Raw genomic sequence first — 20,250 nt, 5'->3', positions numbered from 1 at the left:
CTTGCAGTGAGCCTAGATCGCGTCACTGCACTCCAGCCTGGGCGGCAGAGCGAGACTCTGTCTCCAAAAAAAAAAAAAAAAAAGTAAAAATAAAAAACTCCTGTCATTTGCAGCAACATGGATGAAACTGAAGGACATTATGTTAAGTAAAATAACATGTTACTCATGTGTGGGAGCTAAAAAAAAGTAAATCTCATAGAAATAGAGAGAGAATGGTGGTTACCAGAGGCTGGGAAGGGACGGAGGATGACGAGAAGTTGGTTAATGGGGACAAAAATACAGTTAGATAGAAGGAGTAAGTTGTAGTATTCGATAGTATAGCAGGGAAGTTATAGTTAATCATTTATTGTCTATGTCAAAATAGCTAGAAGAATTGTGACTCTCCCAACTCAAAAATGTTTGAAGTGATAGATTTCCCAATCAGCTGACTTGATAATTACAAATTGTATACAGGTATCAAGATATTATACGTACCCCCATATACATGTACAACTATTATACATCAATTTCGTAAAAGAAAGACCTTAGTGAAACGGGAAAAGTTCACTTGTCGCCCTTGCAGGGCGTGCGACACGGGGACCGGCTTGCTTCTTCAGTGCCCCATTACTCAGGCCTCTAGGGAGCATACAGACGCGAAGGCTACCGGGCTCCAACCCCACGGCAGTGTCGAGGGGTGGATGTTTACAGCTCCTGAAGCCCCAGTGGGCGTGTGCTACCCTGCGCTCTTTTAGTTTTGTCGTCTATAGGCAGCTTGTATTAACCAGCTCAATTAGACCCTCTGCCTTGTTGCAACAACAGGGGGCTTTCTGTATCCTGGGTGCTTGCTTTGCTGTAACTGAAGAATCGGATCACACCTGGGCTTGGAGAATGAGTGTAAGATTTTGAGTAAAGGCAGCTCTCAGCAGATGGGGGAAGTCAGAAGGTGATGGAGTGGGAAGGTTTCCCCCCTGGAGTCGGACAGCTCAGCGGCCTGGGCTCTCATCCGACTGCCACAGCATCATTCTTCTTCTGCCGGTCGGTGGCCTAGTTCCTCCGCCATTGTGCTCCTCTCCACGCCCTGCCATCTGTGTGTCTGCCTGCTAAGGCCTCGGGATTTTTATAGGCACAGGATGGGGGCGTGGCAGGCCAGGGTGGTCTTGGGAAATGCAGCATTTGAGCAGGAAAACAAAAATGCCTGTCCTCATCTAGGCTCGTAAGGGTGGAGCCCTAGACAGGGGCCACGCCCTTCTCTCCCCTCCCTTCCGTATCATTTAACCCTTCTCTCCCCCCCTCCCTTCCGTATCATTTAAAGGGACCACGCTCTTGCCTTCTCAGCACTTCCCTTCGGTATCATTAGGAAGCTCAACAGGAAGGGAGGTGGGGTTATCATAGGTTAGCCATTCCAAAATACTATTTGATGGGACTGAGACCGTAGTTTGGAAAGAAGTACTTGCTCTGAATGATCAAAGGGGAAGATGATCAAAGGGGAAGATGACACAAACTCTATAAAAGGGTCAGATGTCTGTTCAAGGAAATGAAGCATTAAGGATCTGATTATTCTTTAGGTTTTTAACTGATCCAGGACTTGCAGTTCTTGTGTTACCAAGGGCCTGGTTTTCTGGTCAGCAGCACACAATTGTTTTAAATCCCAACCACTCATCCTAGTAATCCAAGCCCCTGAGTAGCCACAGGGGTCTTGCATTTCCCCGGGGCAATGGCTTGAGGGAGAGTCTCCTGCCCCTCTATGATTTTCAGGAAGAACTGATTCCCTGTCCCAGGTTAGATGGGTCTCCAGGAATATCCCTTAGTGACTAGAACAGAGCCCTCAGCCAGCCATCCTGGAGCTTCAAGCACCCCACTGCAGTGGGTGGTATCATCTGGGCCCCATATGTTCGCAGGGAGGGGCTGAAGAGCCCAGGCCTACATTGCCAGGTCACCCACCCATTTGATGTGTGGTCACAGTGGAATCTGGTTGCCATGGGGATGCGAGGTTTTCTACTCAGGCTGCTTGAGAAGCAAATTTTTCCATTGTGTATATGTAAGCACACTGCAACATCTTTAAATTCCTTTTCTTTTTCAAATAGCATTCAGGGTGGATTCATACATTAAAAGAAAAATTCTAAAAGGCAATTTCCCAGAAAACAGGCTTTTGGAGGGTAACCAGGGTTCAGCCTTTGTTGAGGGATGAGGATAGGAAGAAGGGGCAGGGGCCACTTTTCTGAAAGCACCCAGGTCTACCCGCGCTGTTTAACATCTATCTCTGTGCTGCTGCCAGAGGCTGGCCCAACAGTAGCAGAAGCTCCAGGGATAAGCCAAAGAAAGCATTTTTTCCTTCTTCAACCTTCAACAAGGAAAGTTTACCTTGTTTTCTTTCTTGGTATTCAGTAAATGATTCCACAGCCCAGGCCTCTCTCCTCTATCTCAACACACAGGAACAATTTTTTGAGCTCCTGTGGACTTCTTTTTGGAATATGGTAAAATATACATAAAATTACCATTGTAACCATTTTTAAATGTACAATTCAGTGGTATTAATTATATTTACAGTGTTGTGCAACCATCACCGCCATCCATCTACAGAACTTTATCATCATGACAAACAGAAACTGTACCTGTGAAACAATAACTCTCAGCTGGGCGTGGTGGCTCATGCCCCTAATCCGAGCAGTTTGGGAGGATGAGGTGGGTGGATTACTTGAAGTCAGGAGTTCAAGACCAGCCATGGCCAACATGGTAAAACCCGTCTCTACTAAAAATACAAAAATTAGCTGGGGGTGGCGACACACGCCTGTAATCCCAGCTACTCAGGCTGAGGCAGGAGAATTGCTTGAACCCGGGGGGTGGAGGTCGCAGTGAGCTGAGATAGTGCCACTGCCTTCCAGGATAAGTGACAGAGCAAGACTCTGTCTCAAAAAAAAAAAAAAAAAAAACTCTCAAGGGGCATGATAGCTCATTACCTGCAGACTCAGCACTTTGGGAGGCTGAGACAGGCAGATCACCGCTTGAGCTCAGGAGTTCAAGACCAGCCTGGGAAGCTTGGCAAAACCCAGTCTTTACAAAAATTACAAAGATTAGCCAGGTGTGGTGGTGCATGCCTGTAGTCCCAGCTATTCGGGAGGCTGAGGTGGGAGAATCACCCTAGCCCAGGAGGTCAAGACCGCAGTGAGCAGAGATTGTGCCACTGCACTGCAGTCTGGGTAATAAAGTGAGATTCTGTCTCAAAGAAGCAAACCAATGACACACACACAATAACTATGCCCTTCTTTTCCTAGCCCCCGCTAACTACTGTTCTATTTTCAGTCTCTGTGAATTTGCTTATTCTAGGTACCTGATAGAAATGGAATAACTCTATAATATTGTCCCTTGGCGACTGGCTTATTTCCCTTGGCACGGGTTCAAGGTGCATCCATGTTGTAGCACGTCTCAACGCTTCATTCTTTTTAAGGCTGAATCATATTCCATCATATAGACGTGCTGCATTTTGTTTATTCATTCATCTGTGCATGGGCACTTGGGTTTTTCCACCTCCGGCTATGGTGAATAATGCTATGGTGCACGAGGGTCTGTTTGATCCCTGCTTTCGATTCTCTTGGATATATAACCGAAGTAGAATCGCTGGATTGTAAGGTAATTCTATGATTCACTTTGTAAGGAACTACCAAACTGTTTTCCACAGCAAGCCCCGGAGACTTCTGATTAATGCGTTTCCTGGAGCAGCTGAGGATTGTTTTCCGATGGAGTTTGGCAATGAGAACAATGGCATCTAATTTTTAATTCTCATTCACTTTCTATTTTTCTCTGAAGGTTTCTGTATGTCTTCTTTGTTCAAGATTCTCCTATTGACTGTTAGATATAACATATCTGGGGGGCACCACTGAATTGATAATTGATTGATTGGTGGACCAAAACTGGCAACAAGGTGGAGTGAAGCAAACATTCTCCTGCTTTTCCAAACCCTCCTGTGGATCCAGCAATACTTGGCTTCCACTGGTCGTTCACAGGGACCTTCATCACAACATCCTCTCTCACCCTCCCCACCCCCAGCTTCTGTCTCCCCCAGTCCATCCTCAGGACCAATGGAGTGTTCCTTCCCTGGACTCATTCTCCAAACTTCCACTGGAAGTCTGGAAGACTGGAGACTGGAGAGTCTGGAAGTCTGGAAGACTGGAGACACACTGGAAGCCTCTACAGCGTGGTCTCGTGTTTTCACTGTTATTCCTAATGTTTTGTCTTCTTGGGGCAGCATATTCCCACCCCTCCCACTTCCACACATACAACAGTCCCAGATATAAGGCTAAGCTCATCATAGAACTTGGAAAGTAAGAGCACACTGACTTACGACCCTGGTCATAGACTTGGACAAATGCTGCTTGGAGGTCCCAGAAGTAAGGAAGCCTGGGGTAAAGGAAGCAGCCATTTCTAGACATGGAGGCTGGATTTTGCTTTTCTCTTTTGCATATTCTCATAGTGAATATAAAATATTCAAAGAAAGACATGTAACTGAAGAGTTTAATGAATAATTTATAAAGCAAACATCTTTGTCACCACCACCCAGGTTAAGAAGAAAAACATTGCCAGGCACCCCAGAAGTCCCTGTCCACCCTGGGAAAGAAAGTCTGGCTGATTCTGATTCCTTTCCTTCCCCTGGGTATCCGTATCCTGTGTTTTATAAATTTTTTTCCATATTTTTACTACTTTTGTATGCATCCCTAAAAAAAATATGGCTTTGTTTCTGAACTTCACTTGAACAATATAATGCTGTATATATTCTTTTTCGATTTTCTTTGTTCACTCGACTTTATGTTTGTGGGTTATGACCATGTTGTTGCCCTAGCTGTAATTAGTTCATCTTTACAGATGGATAGCATTCCACTGTACAAATATAGCTCAATTTATGCAGGCCATCTATAACTGTTGATGGGCATTGGGTTGCTTCCAGCATGGGGCTATTAGAAAAAACACTCTCATGATCATCCTTATACATCTCCAGATGCAAAGCATGTGCCTAGGAGCAGGGTTGCTAGGTCATGGTGCCAGTGTATCTTCGCCTCTCCTAGATAATGAATGCTAGCCTGTTTTCCTAAACTGTTGTGTCATTCTCACTCCCACCCTAGGTGAGAAAGTGCCTACTACTCCTTTGCTCTCCAAAACTCAGAAAATGCTCTGCAAATCCATGAACACAGAAGGCTGCTTATCTATTTTACTGGAGCTAAAAATGTTCTACAGCCACATCCTTGACCTTGGAGATCTCTAAGCTCAGAGGCCCTTGGAGATCTTTCCACAGGATCTCCTGCCCCAGTTTCAGAATAGTGGGAGTCAGGGGAGACTGGAACAGAGATGACAATTGCAGCTGGGCAGGAAGGCCCTGAGGGCACTTAGCAGTCACCCTGGAGTTGTAAATGGCAGAGCCTCGCCAGCTACAGACCCGCCAGCCAGTTGCACTGCATACATCAAAGGCTCGAGATGCCCGGCTGTGGGTTTAAATGGAGCCCAGGTGTAGCCTGCAAACTCCCTCTCTTCTCCCCCACTGAGCTACACCTCCACTTTACACGCTGAGCTTGGCAACCTCAGCACAACCAGGGCTGTGGGGTCAGAGTTGCTCTCAGTCTTGCCAGCTAGGAACGCTCAGTTAGGCTTGGTGATTAGAACCCACCCTATGAATAGAGCAGAGATGCTGTGTTAGACCAACTACTGTTCCAGAATCAAGTGATTCAGATCATGTGTGTAAGCAAATAAAAAGTTCAATGTTGTGTATTGAGAAAAAACTTACATACCTCCTTATTACAAATTTCAAGCAAAAGAGATAAGTACGAAGAATACAAAATCACTTAAAACTCCACCATACGGAAACAACCATCACAAACATTTTGTTCATTATCATTCCATATATCTCTCAATGCAAATACACAGATGGAAAAAAGAATGGAAGGAAGAACTGAAGAATGGATGGATGGGTGGAAGGATGGACGGATGGACAGATAGATGGGTAGGCAGGTGAGTCCGTAGATGGGCACACAAGTTATAGATGTAATTCTAGAAATAATCCTACAGTACATGTTATTTTGAACTGAAAATGTGTTCCTTCTTTTTAGAAACTATTACCTGTTGCTTTCTTCCTGTAAGTACAGGAGTAAGATATTCTTAATGCAGAAACCTGGAGATCATAGAACACAAAGAAAAAAATGCACTCATATTCCACCACCAGAAGATTACTGTTAACATATATGCATATGTATGTATATAGGTATGTTATGGACTGAATGATATCACCCCATAATTCACGTGTCAAAGCCCTAATCTTCAATGTGACTGTATTTGGAGACAAGGCCTTTAAAGAAGTAATTAAGGTTAAATGAGGTCATAAGGCCCCTAATCCAATAGGGCTGATATCCTTATAAGAGGAGGAAGAGACACCAGAGATCTCTCTCTCTCTCCATGTGTGTACAGAGACACCAGAGATCTCTCTCTCTCTCTCCATGTGTGTACAGAGAAAAGGTCATGTGAGGACACAGTGAGAAGGTGGCCATCTGCAAGTAAGGAAGAGAGCCCTCACCAGAAACCAACCCTGTTGGCACTCTGATCTTAGACTTCCAGCCTCCAAAACTGTGAGAAAATAAGTATCTGTTGTGTGATCCATCCAGCCTGTATTACTTTATGGCAGTCCAAACAGACTCATACAAAATACAATGTAATATTTAGCAATGCACCTCTGTCACCTACCTCCATGGTCCCTTTTACAGTCTTTATTCTGTTCAATGGCCAAGGGCCAAGGACTCCCTGTGATGCCAGCCTCTGGGCACCAGAATGGAACTACTCAAAAGGGCAACAGCAGCCCCGCAGGCCTCCCCATCCTCCCACCCAGTGTAGGCTCAGTAATAACTGAGTCTCCATAGCTACAATGCCTTGAACCAGATTTTAAAACAAACAAACCATGCATGAAATTGATACAAAAAATAAAATGCTGCTTAAGTCTGTCCCTAGATCCAGCTCCTAGGGGAGTCCCTTCTCCCCTACAGAATGCACTGGCCTCTGTCATCACACCACCTTCTCCGCCATCAACACAGGGATCGGGAGGAGACCAGACATGTTGTCCAGACCCAGGCTCTTGTGAAAGGTCTTTGGGTTTTGGACAGCAGTATCCAAAGCTTTCCAGCTTCTTCCCTATGCTAGGGAGAGGCGAGGCTCTGTAAGTGTAAGCCTAAGGGGGTGAAGAGGCCTCGTGCTCACAATTCCTGTCTCCAACCTCATTCCTTATTCCTACTAATCTTCCTGGTGCCCCTTCTTATCCAAGCCCCTCACGTGATCCCTACACCCAGGGCACCCACCACTGCATGTCCTCACTTGCATCAAAATATCTCCAGCTCCCATCCTTAGAACTGTCCCGTGAGCCATCCCTTAGTAATGTGATGGTCAACTCCGTGAGGGGATTGAGCTGGTCATATATTGCTGTTCCCAAGCTACAGGTTTGCATTTTAAATGGGTCTTTCTGAAAGCAACGGTGTGCTCTTAAAAACATGGCTCCCCCCAGAAGCTGCGTGCCATGAGCCTGATTGTTGGGGCTGTGCTGGGGCCTGCAGGTGTGTGGACGCTTGGATCATACTGGGCAAGGGGCAACCTACCCCCTCTATGCCTGAGACCAACCTGACTTCTAAGGAGATGGTGGAAGGGGAGCAAAGAGAGAGGGTACCTCTGCATTTCTGCTCTGGGCCCCCCTCTGTGGGGGCGCAGAGCAAGCTCGCTGTGTTCAGCCCAGCCGCAGTGCCAGCTGGCGAGCTTGCCAGATCTCTCTCTATCCCCCATGCCACCTCCTCCTCTCACCTAAAATGGGAGGAGAGGGGGAGGAAATGCTGCATTTTCCTCCTGTGCTGAATTTATCCCGACTCAGACCGGCTGCGGAAGCCAGGGAGAAGATAAACAAAGAAGTCTTGTTATAATTTTTCAAAAAACTCCCAGTGCTCTGCAGCCCACTCCGTTTTCTTCCTACCTTGCTTAGGGTGGAACTCCGCCTGGCTTCTGCTGCTCTGTCCTGCATCTGAAGGGTGACCTCCTTGCTGGAGACCCTCCTCCTCCGTGTGAGCCTCAGACCCTGGCTGCAGCTTTATTTCACAGGTGGGGACTGAGCTCCGAGGCAGGTGCTTGGCATTTTCTAACCAGTTATCACCCTTGCTGTGGCCATCAGTTGGCCACTAGCTGCACCTGCCTCGCTGTAAACTGGAGAGCAATGGCACAGGACTTTATTTCATGCCCCCTTCCCTCCCTATGGAGGCCCTAAGGACAGATACAGAAGGAACAACAGCCTGAGGAAGAAAGAGAAGTGAAGTGAAGGGCCTGGATATCCACCAAGCAGAATTTGGTGCTTGGACCAAAGGAGCTGGGCAGTAGGGGCAGGAAAGGACAGCCTCATGAGGGCCAGGCTGTTGTCTCGTTTAGTCTTCATTGTAGTCCGCTGGTGATAAAGAGAGCAATCAGTAGCTTTCCTCCTGGAGAGTGTGGGCTCTGCATCGGAATTCAGGCATCGTGGATATTTACCACCTTGCCGTGGGGCACAGGCACATGGTTGAGCTGGGCCAATTAGGGACACACAGACTTAAGTGAGATGCCAGAGCTGAGAATGGCAGGAACAACGAGGGACCACCATGGCAGGGGGCTGCAGGGGGTGGAACCCTGTGTCCTCAGTGGCCTTGGAGGTAGCCATTGGGTGGCCAGGCCCAGCACCAGCGGTACCCATAGGGGACTGTGATGTCCAGGAACCCACAGCAGGCGTCCCAGAGCCCTCCCGGCCCTAGGCTTCTGGTGTGGTTCTGCCCATGAGCCTGGCTGCGCCAGAGCCCTCCTGCTGTTTTCCAAGCTCACGCTGCAGCCCTCGCTGACTCTGAGCCACCCCATAGCCATTCAATACACTCCTTTTCCACTGAAAAGGCAGATAGTGAGAAACGTTGATCCAATAATAACATGAAGTCCATGAAAGCCTGTGGCTATGAAGAATGTTGAGCCATTGAATCCACCAGAGATAGTAAAGGGGGCCTTGAAATATTCTGAGGCTTGTAGAAGGGTAAAGTAAATACCTAAGGTAATTGTGATGGATACTGCCTGCTGAAAACAGCCCTTGTTCGTTTCTGCTGCTTACATCTGAGAGCTCCAGCTGATTTCCCAGGCCCCTGGGCTTTGATTCCAGAGACTTCCACCCTGCTTATCTCCAAATGCTTTCCGCCTGTCTGAGGCCAGAGTAGACCCACTACATTTAGATGAACCAAGCATATCACACATCACATAAAAAGGATAAAAGCCTCCAAATCTTGCACCAGCCCCTGCCCTCCTACCCTGACAGCCGCCACTTCTACCAGTGGGGGTTTTCCCACCAATCAGGCGAGTAGGTTGAGGAGTAACCTGTTCTGTGGGCAAGTGAGGACTTCTGAAACAACAAGGCCACCAATCAGGATGAAACTTGATGTCCTGAGAAGCCCCCATACAAGCCTCCTGCGTGGCTTCTGATCGGTTTGATTCTAGCCCTGCTGTTCTAGCTACCTGGTTACTTCTAAATGGGGCTTTTATTACTAAAAGCAAGGTTCCCAGAGTCTGGAGCGTCTTCCAACATTACAATCCACATTGCAATGGTGAATAGTCACCATCATGATCACTCAAAGGCCAGGCAGGTATTTCCTTTTGCACTTGCCCTTTTGCATTGGCATTTTTCTCTCTGCCTAGTCTTTTAGCACCTGCCTGGCAACATTAATTATTTAAAGGGAGGTCAGGGAGGGCCAGATCATCCCTCTGTGCCTTGAAATTACTAGTTTGCTTCTACTCTCAGGAGAGTCAGAATACAGGATTCCCAAGTCTCTGGGAGAAGGGTCACATAACAAGAAACAAAGGGTTTCTTAAATCCATCCAGATTTGTAGGGAGGGATTTGTGGAGGGACCAAGGGGCTCTACTGGAAATAAGACCTTGGCGACTTCTTTTGAATATCTCTGGCCTCAGAATAAAGCGATGATGTTCCTAGACCCAGAGGCCTTGAGCAGACAGAAGCTGGCCTCCGACTGTTAATCCTCGAAGTCCTTGTAATTCACCCACAGAAGGGGGCTCTGAAATCAGTGGAACATGTGGGCTCTGAGAGCATCCAGTCTCCTATTGTCCTCAGAATCCCACCTTCCTGATGACATCCAGATGTGTCATCATTCCATGGGTCTGATTAGCTGTAGAATGTGGTATTTCCGTGTTTCCAGGATTCATCTGAGTTAACTCTGCTGCTAATTGGATTTGTATCTGGCAGTGGTAACATCAAAAAAAAAAAAAAGGTTTTGTAGTCAATTAGGTTTCCCTGGAACACACAGGAAGGGGTTGTCCTGTCAGCGCTGAGGTGTCTCTACCTTAATGAGCTGCCCCAGACAAAGGCACAAAAGGACATTATCAACCCTGAGTACCTGTCTTTAGTGGCTTCTGTTGAACAGGAAACTGAGCTGGATCTGGGCACACGCGAGCTGGCTTTACTGCACTCTCAAATCGCCTGCTTCCCTGGGAACACATCTGAATGTGATCAGGTGCATTAGAGCCACTTTAAAAAATCATCCCCAAGGAAATGAAATGCACAAATGGTATTCCTGCAGCCTAATGACCAAGGGCTTGGTTTAACTGCACCAAAGGCAGGAAATGGCCACATACAAAGCCAGTTACAGCCCCCACTGCCCCCATAACCCAGCCACATGGCACACACCTGGAGGAAGGGAAGTGGAATTCTTCCTGCAAGGTTTTTTTCGGGTCTAGAACAAATTACTCTTCAAATGTCTTAACATCCTGAGTGTGGGTGGAAGTGATGCTTAGTTATATCTTATGGAAAAGATGGCGTGTTTTAGAGAAGAATCATCTAGCTGGCTGGGGACTGCAGGAAGGGCCGATGGTCACTGAGGGAAAACAGCAAGGCCTTGGCTTTTTTTTCCCCTTTGGGTCTTGGTGGGTCAAGTTCTGCCACTTTTTTAGAATACTGGGGGTTTCCAATCTCTGCCCCAAAGATCTGGAGGCACTTCCTGCTCGAAGGGAAGTGGAAAGGCAGGGAGAGTTCCATATTCATCACTCAGCAGCAGTCACACTGCCAGGACTGGGAGTGGTCTGGGAGGAAGTGGGCTCTCTCTGGGACAGTGGGGAGCCCCAAGAGGAGTGACCTTGTGAGGAGATGGCTTCAGTCACAGACAGTGGTGGGAGTGGGCCAGGCTGTGGTCAGTCCGTGGTGAGGAGGGATTCCATCTAGGGGCGGGCAGCGCCCAGCATGTGCTGTGCCAGGCCAGCCCCTGGGCCTGAGGTCAGCCTATGCTGTGTTTGCCTTCAGGATCCCATGACCTTTCTGTAAATGTGACGCAACGTGGTCCAACCGCTCCTGCTATGGGAACTGGAACTGCACATTTCCTGCCTTTCATCTTCAGCGTGTTAGGAACGAATATGTCAAAATAAGCAAACCACAGCACCATCACTGGGGCGAGGGGCAGGGCTGTGGCTCTCGGGGAGCAGAGAGGGCTCCAAGCAAGCTGTGCCAAGAGAAAAGCCTGGGGCATGTTTTCTGCCCACACCAGGCCAAGCGAGTCTTCTGCTGGCCGAGGACAGGGGTGTTGCTCAGTCAAGGTGCACAGCCTGTGTGGGGACATGTGCTATGGTTGTCAGAACCCAGCTAATTCTGGGTTCTTTCTGGGTGATGCTGGGAAAGCTTCGCTGTGGAATTTTATCATTTGCTGGAGAGCATGAGGCCCTCCCTTGATCTCCTGCCATAGTGGGATTCTGGAGAAAAGCCGGGTTTTGACAAGGCAAATTCAGAGAGCATAAATGCAGACCATGAACACAGCAAGCATAACTTTTGGGTGATGACACTGATCTTTAAAAAATCAAGTATGTTAGAATTTATGTCCCAAAGTGGGGTATCCTTGTGGCATCTCCTTGGGGATGGCAGGGAAGAAGGAAAGGGTGTGCACTTACCCTATTCCAATCCAGGTGGAAGAACTGCCTTATTAAACTGTGAGAACATTCAGACACCAAATACAGAGATGGTCCCAGATCTTTGCAGAGCCCAGCATTGCCTGGCTTGCTGAATGTTCTCCTTAATCCCAGTTTGCTTTCTCTCTCTAGCCCCCACCCCACCCCACATCTTCACTGCATCCCCACAGCAGGCAGCCAGGCTTTTCCTTCAGCCTCTCATCCCTTTCTCCCAGACACCAGGCCCAGTGTAAAGATTCAGGCCACATCAACACCCAGGAAGCTCCCTCATATGTCTCCCTTGGGTCTCTGACAACAACCTCCTATTTCTAAAACCTGCTTCCCAGTTCTGTCTTTGAATTGTTCTCTCCCGATTCCCTTGCTCTCACTTTCTAAGCTTGCTTCCTCTGGCTCTTTCTTTGCCCTTCCTAAGCCATATGGGAGGGGGGCAGATGATCTGTCTCTGTCTCAGGGAGGAATTTCCATCTGCAAAGTATCAGTCTTTATACATATGGTACAAGAATGAGCTCTGGTTTAGGACAAAAAGGGATACACAAATGCTGTGTCACTGGCAGGCTGGGGATGCTTGTCACAGAGCCAGGCACTAGGAACAAGTCCTTACTTAAGGTGACCATCCTAATCAATGACAGGGTCCTCCTTAACCAGCACCATGCCAATTCACCTTCAGAATTGAAATGAGCACAGAAGTACATGCCTGCAAATTTTTCAAGTATTTTTCTCTAGGAAATATGAGCCAAAGATCGGTCTCTGGGACTGATATTTATATTTTTAAGAGGTAGAACTTGAGGGGCCCTCTGAGAGGGGTCAGCAGCTTCGACCTTAATGCAGGATTAATTGCATCAGGTCTGGAACTGGCCTGGCTAAAGCGAAGACTATCACAGCCCCATCTCAAATTAGGGATGCCTTGTGGTGCATTTCTTCCCACCCAAAATGTATCCTGAAAGCCCCCATCCTAGGAGCAAGGAGGAAAACATTGGGAAAGCAGCCGTTTGTCCAGGACAAGAGGGGGCCTAGTCATCCTCTGACCCTTCAGTTCAGTGAGACTCTCATGCTCAGAAAGGTTTCTCATGCCTGCCTGGGCTCCTCATGTTTCTAAGAAAGGGGGTGCGGGGTGGGAAGAGGATAGAGCCAAGGCTGTGTGTGCTGTTTTACAAGTCATCACAAGGAAGCTGAAAAGGCCCTGGAATCCTATCTCCTGCTATCTTAGCTCAGGTTCTCAGCACGAGCCAAAGCTGCCTTTATTGTTTTTGAAACGAAAAACAAGCATCATAAAGTTAACTTTCACCACAACTTTAAGTACTTCTGAAAACAATTTTACAGAAAAACAGAAAAGAACCAGACTGCACAAAATTGGTGCAACCACTAAGAAAGAAAACAGGTTTTATTCCTTTGATATTTTGCACAGATCGGGAGGAGGGGATAAAGGCATTGCATAGAGTTCAGTTAGGAGGCTGAATATCTGCAGCCTTATGGAATTTCCCAATTCCAGCAGGACACGAGCCCTCTGAAGGGCACTGTCTCTGATTTTGCTGGAGGACATCTCACGTTGGCTGAATTCTTCCCCTTATACCGTCATCCCTTGGAGCTGCACTCCTCAAAAGTGACTGCTGGTGGCGCTGTAACAGCAGCGGATGAATGCATCCTCCAGGGGCACAGGGATTGCTCAAAGGGGCCACAGATAGACAGCACTCATCTTTGAGGTCTGATATTTTAAGCATTCATGTGAATTTTGCATTCATAGTTATTTTCACAGAAAAATCAAACTTTATATTGTTCATTGGTTGAACTCGTCTATAGTCCTGGCAGTGGACCACATAAAGACAGGAACTGGAAATGTGGACCAAAGTCAAGGGCAGAAACTCTCTCACAGGACTAGGACTGGACCTGAGCAAGACTGTGTCACCACACTGGGCGGGTGAGGGGCAATGGGTGCAGTGGGGGGTGATAAATGGTGATCCTAGTCAAAGGCAGGGACTCAGGCACCAGGAGCTGAGAGGTGCCACGACCAGGTCTGGAGAGTAACGTGGACAGCTCTGGGAGGATGCTCTCAGGACTCAGGGACCTCCTGGCCAGTGCGGCTTAGCTGAGGAAAGAGGAACTTCCTCAATGGCCCTGCCCATGCTGAGCTCACCCATGCTTCTCAGGATCTCACCTGACAACAGGATGAGTCCCCTTCCCTTGGGTTGGAGGCTTCCTGTTCCTTCTTGAACAGTCCCTGGAGTTCCTGTGCAATGACAGGGGACTTTGACATGAGATGGGAGTAGGCTTTGGACTGCCTCACCCAGAAGCCAGGTGAGGCTCCGTCCCAACACTTCTCAGGATGAGTGTCATCACATTTTTTTCTCAGCCGGTTTCTGGCTGGAAATCTGACAGCTAAGCAGTCATACTTCTGGGTTTACACGCTGTTATTCTATCACTGAAAGTATTCAACAACATTTGGGTTTTAGTCATAACATAGCTAATGCATAATTTTGTTTGCTTTGCAGCAAATTAAAGAATTGGAGCACATTAAATAAATGGTTAAATCGATTAATTTATATTTTTCCAAATCCTCAAGTAAAATTGAAGCTCCAGGCAGATGCACTATGTTTACTCAGGAGCTCCAGGCCTCCCACCTGGGGACTGCCAATGTGCCCAGAACTGTGACAAAACTAAGCTAGTACCACTAATGCATTGACTGAGCCAGAGCACACAGAAGGGACTCGTAGAAGTTGGCAATTTAAACAGTACTGATCATGGCCATATAATAGGCTAACAAGGCTAATGTACTTAAAATAGTATGACAGATGAAGTAGTGCTTGAATAAAATTCAGCCTTAACTAGCCAATCTTTAAAAGTCTAGCTAGATAATTAGGGAGCTGACACACATGTTTTAATTTGTTGTAAGGCCTCTGTAACAAAGAGAGAAGGTAAAACGTCATAAATATTCAACACATCTACACTCTTTCCACTGAACTGCAGAACACTAAATCATTCTGTCACATACAAGGCCCATCCTCCTCACCCGTAATTAGCGAAGCATTCCCAAGACCAAATTACATAGTACTTAAGAAAATTATGAAAATGAGAATGTAAACAATATCACATTTGACCACAGCACTTGTCAAGCATACCCTGCATATCACGGGCTTTCTCTAAAGAAACCTGTTCGTGCATTTATTAGTGTCAAAAGACAAAGTTACAACAGATTTAATTTAAAGATCTTAATTGGCTTTTATTTGCAAATCTAGAATATCGGGCAACACCTCATTCTACAAAATAGAATGAGTGTTCCCATGAGCCGAGCAGAGGATGTCGGTTTTATGGTCAGAAAATGGTTGAGGAAAGCAGAAACGGAGAACAAAAAGCAGATTGGTTGTTTCCAAGTTACTTTCTTTGGAAAGTTTGAAGCAGAGGGGCCTTCCTATCATGCCAGCAAAAACTGGCCTGTTTGGGGATTGGGCTGTTATCTCCCTGTCTTTCTTGATTTCTTGGAAGATCAGATAAACAACTCAGTTTTGGCTTGGTGGTGTGAACTTCAGCACGAGTGACTCCATTTTGGTTTGGTCTGTTAGGCCTGGTGCAGGAGCTCAGTCCAAGTCAACGGCCTCCTGTAAATTTCATGTGACATTCATTACTCTACACGTTTTGGGACTAAAAGAGGGCATGCTTAGATTATTATCATGCGTAGTGTCCTCACAGGCACATTCCACTTATGTATCAGAAACCCTTTATGAATTCTGTTTAATCTTCGCCATTTACCCAAAATGATTCAAAAGGGCTTACATGCTTTGGAAAAGACTAAAGGCTGTCTCCCAAACTTCTAGCTCTCTGATATTTGGCCACTTTTTAGCCAAAAGGATATGCAAGTCTTTGTTAGAAAATCATGTATTAACGATTAGTGGACAACTAACTACCATTGTCTTAAACAGGAAAAGAAGGAAGATTCCGTTAAAAATTCCAACAATATTTTAACATTTCTTGTATTGTCAGCTTTAGGATATTTTGAGAGCCCTGAAAAACTTATCTTTGGCAGTTTTTTTAGCAGAAAAGATTACTGCTTATCATTTTTCAGTATGTAATGAATATAGTAACTATCCCAGCTAGACGTGAGGTTTCAAAGGCTAAATTCAGTCATTGATTTGATTGCATTTTTTGCACCAATGCGATTAATTCCACTGGAAGATGATAGAAAAATTTCATTACACAAAATGCGTGAGAGGTGAAAAATAATGTTTAACTAAACTCTTTACCAAGGCTATTATTGCTTTGAGGAAAATCACTTAAAAACAAAATTAAAAATTCTAAATTATCTGTGACTCTGCTGAGATAGATATTATAAAATACTGTAATATTAGTGCAAATTTTTTTTGACGTGAATTCTTTATTAATTTCATTTTTGATCATTCTTGACATAGTCTCAACAGTAGAACATTCTTGGTTCAAATTAAAACTAATTAAAAGTGATTTAGGGAACACAAGTGAATAACAATGTTAACAGTTAGCACCTCTCAGAATAGAAACTCAAGCAGCTGACAAAATGGAAGTTGAGAAACATTCATGGCTTTGACTATTCCAAATCACAGCAACGTTTGCTTATGTAACTGAAATAAACCCAGGATCCTACATGGTCCAGTCTTGGCACTGGTTCAGTCCAGCAGAAAAATAGAATTGAAAACAAATCTTTCTTGCCTTTTGAGAAAATGCCAAAGGTAGGAGTGCATTTTAAATATCCAACAAAGCGCCTCAAAAATAATGTTTGCACTCCTCTCCCACTCTCAAGTTATCTGGCCAATTATATCTCCTCCCTCTCTATTCCCCCAACCTCTCCAGACACACAGACACTTTCTCAATTCTCTTTTTTCTCTGCCTTAGTTCTTCATTTGTCATTGAACTTAGCCTCCCAAGCTTCTTTAGTTTTCCTTCAGTCTGTTATTACCCAGACTGTGTGTAACAAAGAAAAGTTCAAAACATACTTTTTGCTACCAGCAGGGGGTACAGGAAGGACACATCAGATTCTGTGCCACACTCATTTTTCTTGGTTTGTGTCTGTCCCAGAGAATATGAGAAGCTGGCCATGGAAGAATTCTGCCATCAAAGCATTTCCTGCACTGATCAAGTGGTTGGACCCCAGAGCTGCCGTGGCCAAGGCCTGGCTTCGGTTCGTGTTGACTCTGCGTGGTCCTGTAGCCACAGTCCACGCTTACTTCTGCCAGGGGTCCACTGGGTCAGAAAGTACCCCAGAGACAAAGTATCCCTTGAGAGAAAGAGGCGCAGATTTTTCTCCTCCTTCTGAAAGGAAAGTTAAGAGAAAGATTACATATATAATTTAATGTACGCACACGTATATTTTAAAAATCAAAGCACAGCTGTTCTAGATGAAGGAAGGGTGGGAAGCAGGGAGCACCACCCTTTTGGCCACTCCTCCCCGTCCACGATCTCTCCTCCTTCCCTTCTCTCATGGCCACCTCAGGAGAGCTTCCTGGAGCACAATTTGAACCATGAGTGTAGTGGACAGAGCACCGTGTTTGGGGTCAGAAATATCAGATTCCCCTCCTGGTACCTGGATCTAAGTGAGCTCAGACACATGACATATGTCACGTGCACAGCTGAGCTGCTGCGAGAATGAGGTGGCAGCTAACAGGATTGCAGTACAGGGTGATTTCCCCTCTACCGTTAGACCCAGAGAAAAAGGGAGAGTGTGAAGCAGGACGGGGGCAAATCCATCCCTGCCCCTGGAAGAAACAACACCAAGGTCGGGGGAACCCATGATGAGTGGTCAGCAACCTCTTTGTATGTAGTTAGAAGCCTTTGTGTAATCCAGTGGTAACAAACCCAATCATTAATACAGACTGTCAGCGTGATTGCATAGCACTGAGCTTGGCTGAAAAAAAACAGAAGAAACTGACCATTGCAGACAGAGTGAGACATGACAGAGGCAGGTCATCTGGTGTAAACCGGATGAAATCTCACGCCTGAAGAAGCCTAGATTTGCACATGAATTGCCTTTGGCTCTACAGCCCTCCAGTACAATTACTCAGAACTGTAAGCTTGTGAAATAGAAATGCAAAGTCGGGCTCTTTCAGGGGCTTAGAGTTGACCCCTCTTTCTTGACTCTTCTGAGGAGCACCTGTAGTTCTGGGGTGCCTTCCTCACCCGAAAGGGCCTGCTGGGCTGGCTTGCTGGAGTTTCCAAAACACAGGCCCTGGGGGCACAGCAGGAGAGACACCTCATCCGGAGAGAGCCTCTAGCGCTCGGCCGCCACTTTAATAACCATTTGTTGCCACCTGCTGGCCACTGGACCAAGGCACTCCGTGCTGGAAACAGGAGTTTGGCTAAGAGTTAGCCAGGCCCCAGGGAGCTGCACCCAAATGCAGACAGCCTGTGTTTTCTCCAAAGAAGTGACCTTGGGAGGATCCACAATTATTCCATTCATTAAGCCACACAAGAAGGTGGATTTTATAAAAGAGATATACTTCATTCATGCATTAATTAGTCAACTGCAAACACTTTTGGAGCTACATGCAGGTACCCTGCATGGCACTGGGGGTGACTGATAGTCACATTTTATTTTATCCCCAAATGACATTATCTAGTATGATCTTCTACCCTATTCATTGAATTAAGCTTTACATCCATTCATTTCCTCATCAGCAGTTATTTACTGACTGCCTACTATATGACAAGCTGTCAGCCAAAAGCTAAGGATACAGTGGTGAGCAGAAACAGGTGCCATCTCTGCACTCACTGGGTTGCAGTCTAGTGGGAGAAACAGACGTTAATCAGATAATCACACAAATAAATGTAACATATGCACCCTGACAGGTATAATAGAAAAATATAACCGTGAGAAGAGCAGGTCTAAGTGACTTTGGTTGATTCTAAAATGGAGATTTAGCTATTTGATATGTGTTAAAATTATTTAACATGTTTTCATTTTCTGACCCAGCACTTCTACTCTTAGAAACTCATCCTAAGGCAATAGTTAGAAAATTGGGCTGATTTATATGTATAAGGATGTCCACTGCATGATTATTTATAAAAGCAAAAATTAAAAATAAAAAATGAAAACATCCAATGGTAAGAAATTGGTTAAATGAATTATGATACATTCAAAAAAGAGAACATTCTCAGGCATTGAAAATGAAAATGGACCGGGCGCGGTGGCTCGCGCCTGTAATCTCGGCACTTTGGAAGGCCAAGGTGGGCGGATCACCTGAGGTTAGGAGTTCGAGACCAGTCTGGCCAACATGGTGAAACCTCGTCTCTACTGAAAATACAAAAAATTAGCCAGGCATAACGGCACACACTTGTAATCCCAGCTACTCAGGAAGGTGAGGCAGGAGAATCGCTTGAGCCTGGGAGGCAGAGGTGCAGTGAGCTGAGATCATGCCACTGCACTCCAGCCTGGGCGACAGAGCAAGACCCTGCCTCAATTAAGAAAAAAAGAAAAAGAAAAGAAAAGCATATATAGTAAATCCCATTTGAAATTGTTTTTCTGAGACCGAGTCTCACTCTGTTGCTCAGGCTGGAATGCACTGGTGCTATCACAGTTCACTGTAACTTCCAACTCCTGGCCTTAAGCGATCCTTCTCCCTTGGCCTCCCAAAGCACTGGGATTATAGGCATGAGCCACTGGGCCCAGCCCCCTCTGGAACATTTGTAATGTTGTTGATTGGATCAAAACATTATATCTCTATTCTTGTTGAATATTATCATGCAAATATGCTGTATGCTGTTATTTTTTTCTATTCAGAAAAAGGCACATAACAACAACAACAAAATTCTTTTCACTCTGCTCCCACCAGCTCCCACCTAATTTCTTTGTTACCTTTTGCAGTAAAACCTCCAATTCTGCCCCCTTAAACCTATTTCAGTCAGGTTTCAAACATGTGAGGTTGCCAGTGGCCTGCCTCCATAGTGCTAAGCCCCACAGCCATTTCTGTCCTCATCTCATGGGCTCACCCCCACCCCACCTCCTGCACTGGCCTTCGCCAGGCTTCCAGAACTCTACCCTCTTGTGGATCTCCTCCTGCCTCACTGTGTCCTCCTTCTCAGTCTTCTTCGCTGCACCCTCCTCTTCTTCTCAACTTTTTTTTTTTTTTTAATGACACAGAGTCTCACTCTGTTGCTCAGCCTGGAGTGCAGTGGCATGATCATGGCTCACCGTAGCCTCAACCTCTTGAGCTCAAGGGATCCTCCCACCTCAGCCTCTCAAGTAGCTGGGACCATGGCACACACCACAATGCTTGGCTAATTTTTTTTTTTATTTTTCATAGAGATGGAGTCTCACTATGTTGCCCAGGTTGGGCTCAAAC

The sequence above is a fragment of the Gorilla gorilla genome, chromosome 11 (genome assembly GCF_029281585.2).
Source record: "Gorilla gorilla gorilla isolate KB3781 chromosome 11, NHGRI_mGorGor1-v2.1_pri, whole genome shotgun sequence".
NCBI lineage: Eukaryota > Metazoa > Chordata > Mammalia > Primates > Hominidae > Gorilla > Gorilla gorilla.
Note: the sequence above shows the minus strand (reverse complement) of the source record.